Below are 3,585 nucleotides of genomic sequence, written 5' to 3'. Positions count from 1 at the left end.
GATCAGCGATTGAATACGCAATTGAATCTCCTCTTTGAATCTCTTTCGAGAAAGATCACCACCGTCTTCTTGAAGAATTCTTGGAGTTAAGAGAAATCTGAAACAAAAATGAAATTGTTACATCATCAAAAGTCTTAGAACAAACCCGTGTTCAGTCTATTTATAAATTTTATTTAAGGAGTCAGATTGTCAGTTGAATGTGCTACTAATTTAGTCGACTGTATTATAACAGTTATAACAGTTCAGTCAACTAAGTAGCCTATGGTCAACAAATAACATAACACATTCAATACAGTTGACCAAGTCATCAATGCCCAACTAACTTTTAAAAATATAGCCGTTAGAGTGCAAGAGCATAAGAGAATTCCAAAACAAACATCAGATACAGTCGAATATGTCAACTACAGTGTCGACTATCATAATGACAAACACTTTGAAATTCTTTTCTTCTCAAAATAGCACATAGCACTGATTCTCAAAATCTGTACAAAGATTTTAGCATTGTCGAATCCATTATTAATTTAGTCCACTGTACTAGAATTTTGTAGCACAAGAATAAGTTCATAAAAGTGCTTGTGATTTCTTGCTTTAAAATATGCGTATTAAAACATATGAAATGATGGATAACACACAACACATTAAAGCATATACACATGTTCCCAAAATATATCAACCAATCAACATAGGAACATGTAACATAGTACATACACATACACATGTTCAAAAAATATTATAGTTTAATCAACATAAGAACATGTAATGCAACAACAACATGTACTTGTTATTAAGAAATGTGTTGTCATCATCAAAAACTAGATTGATATAGAAATTGTGTTGTCAATAACCTCAACAATCTCCCACTTTTTTTATGATGCACAACCATGATTAATAATCAACCATGTTTGTGTTACCAATAAGGAGTATTGGTAAAACCTGAAGATGTGTTTTGATGATGCTGCACCTTGTAGATTTTGGATGTAGTAGGAAAATATTTAAAAAGCAACTTGTAGATTTTGGATGTAGTAGGAAAATATTAAACCTTGTAATTTTTACTAGAATAATCGATTATGGACAAGCTATAATCGATTATCACATGTTTTTTGTACTAGAATAATCGATTATCATGAAGCAATAATCGATAATCACAAGTCATACTTGAATAATCGATTATCACTTCATATAATCGATTATCACTTTTTGAAAACTCTGTAACTGACTCGAATAATCGATTATCACTTACAATAATCGATTATTCATGGCAATTGGGAGCTGACCTTTGGCATTCAGTGTACTTGGCTATATAATTGGTTTTTGAAATCTTCAAAAGCAACGTTTTGAACTAAGAAAGCTTATTAGAACACTGTGTGTTAGAGGAACGTTCTCAGAAGCTTTGTTCATTATTCCCTTGCTTGGTCTTGTGAAAGGAGAGGCTCGCGTATCGTGTGTTGATAGTCGGAGCAGACTCTCTTGAAGTTGGCAAGGTGCTCTGCCTGGTCTTGTGAAAGGAGAAGCTCGCGAATCGTTGGTTGATTGCCGGAGCGGTTCTCTTCAAGTTGGTAGAGTGGTCTTCTTCGTTTTATATTTTGTTCACTTGATTGTAATATGTAAAATTGTTTTTAGTGGAACTGTTAATCACTCTTTACAGTGATTAACGACTGGACGTAGATTCTGTTGAATCGAACCAGTATAAAAATACTTGTGTGATTTTTCTTTTCCCTACACTCATTTTAGTTTACGCATATTAACTGTTTGATTAATTTTCTGAAAGAAAATTATTTTTGCGAAAAAGGACCTATTTCGTTTTAACTATGACCGAACACGCTTTCCGCTTACTATAAGTTTTATTCCGCTGTGTTATACTCTTCGTAAAATACCCCCTATGATACCAACAATTGGTATCAGAGCTTGCTTTGATTGTTTTTCGAAATATTTGCGAAAATGGCCGATCACAATCAAAACCTTGTATATGCTGAGGGTGCTTCCATTAACAGACCTCCACTTTTTACTGGTGATAACTATGCTTTTTGGAAAGTTAGAATGGAAATATTTATGGGGTCTGTTGATAGAGGCATCTGGGAAGCTGTACAAAATGGTCCTTATATTCCAAAAATTACAGTTGATGGTGTAGAAGTAGAAAAATCATATTTTAATTGCACTGCTGAGGAAAATAGAAGAGCTCAATTTGATTTTAAGGCTAGAAATATAATTTTATCTACACTAACCCCTAATGAATTCTTCAAAGTTTTTGTTTATAAAAGTGCACAAGAAATGTGGAAATTTTTAAGAAAAGCTGATTCTTCAAGCAACAAAAGAAAAGTAAAGAAATCTCACAAAAAGAAGAAGGCCTATATTCCTTGGGAAGATACTGCACCAAGCACTTGTAGTTCAAGTGATTTTGTTGAAGAAGCAACCCTATGTTTGACGATTGCTACTGATGAAACTACAAGCCAAGTAAGTGGCTCTAGCCTTGACACTAGTGAGTTTGATTTACAAAAAGCTTTTCTTGAATTGTTAAATGAATCTGAGAAATTAGATGCGGATCATAAAAAGCTTAAGAAAGAGCACAATGAATTGAAATTGAATTATGACAAATTGCTTGATGATGAAGTTGTTTTAAGAAAAAAAATTAGTACTTTAGAAGTCAAATTGTCATATGCAAATGCTACTATTGAACCTGTTGAATGCTTGTCATGCAAAAGTCATATGTTTGATATTGATATACTTGAAAATTTACTTGCTAAGGCAACTAAGACTAATTCACATGCTAAAAGAAACTTTAATAAAAGCAATGTTAAAAATAGAAACATGCATCAAAATTATAAATCCAAGGTAAGAAGAACTCGAAAGATTTGGGTTGTTAAAGGAACTTTTGTTAAAAATAAAGTTAGTGATGTGTGTTGTTTTTACTGTATGAAGCATGGTCACACATCAAACAAGTGNAATATTAAACATGTTGGTGTTCCAAATGGTAAATATGCATGGGTTAAAGCTGTGAAATGATGTATACTTGCAAAAAACTAACCCCAAGGACCCATATTGAGATTGGGGACCTAAAATTCTAGCTAACTTGTTTTGTAGGAACAATCTAAGTCAAAGAAGTCATTGTGGTATCTTGACAGTGGTTGCTCAAGACATATGACTGGTGACAAGAAAAGGTTCATCTCTTTTGTGAAGAAGAAGCAAAGATTTGTAACTTATGGGGATAACAACAAAGGCAGAATAATGGGAACCGGAGACATTGGAGGAGGAAACACATTGACGATAAAAGACGTCTTATACGTTGAAGGCCTCAAACATAACCTTCTAAGCATAAGCCAACTATGCGACAAAGGTCTCAAGGTGATGAGGACTACATAAGAGAAGCTCTTGAAGAGATGTATCTAAATGAGAATTATCCTCCGGAACTTCAAGAAACACCCCAAGTTGTTGATTCCAAAAGCTATCAACAACCAAGAGGACTATCTTTGGATAACATCATAGGAGATATATCAAAAGGGGTAACTACTAGACACAATCTAAATAATTTCTGTCCAACTGTTGCTTTTGTGTATCAAATAGAACCCAAGAACATAAAGGAAGCTCTTC

This window comes from Vigna radiata, unplaced genomic scaffold (genome assembly GCF_000741045.1).
Source record: "Vigna radiata var. radiata cultivar VC1973A unplaced genomic scaffold, Vradiata_ver6 scaffold_365, whole genome shotgun sequence".
Classification (NCBI taxonomy): Eukaryota; Viridiplantae; Streptophyta; class Magnoliopsida; order Fabales; family Fabaceae; genus Vigna; species Vigna radiata.
Note: the sequence above shows the minus strand (reverse complement) of the source record.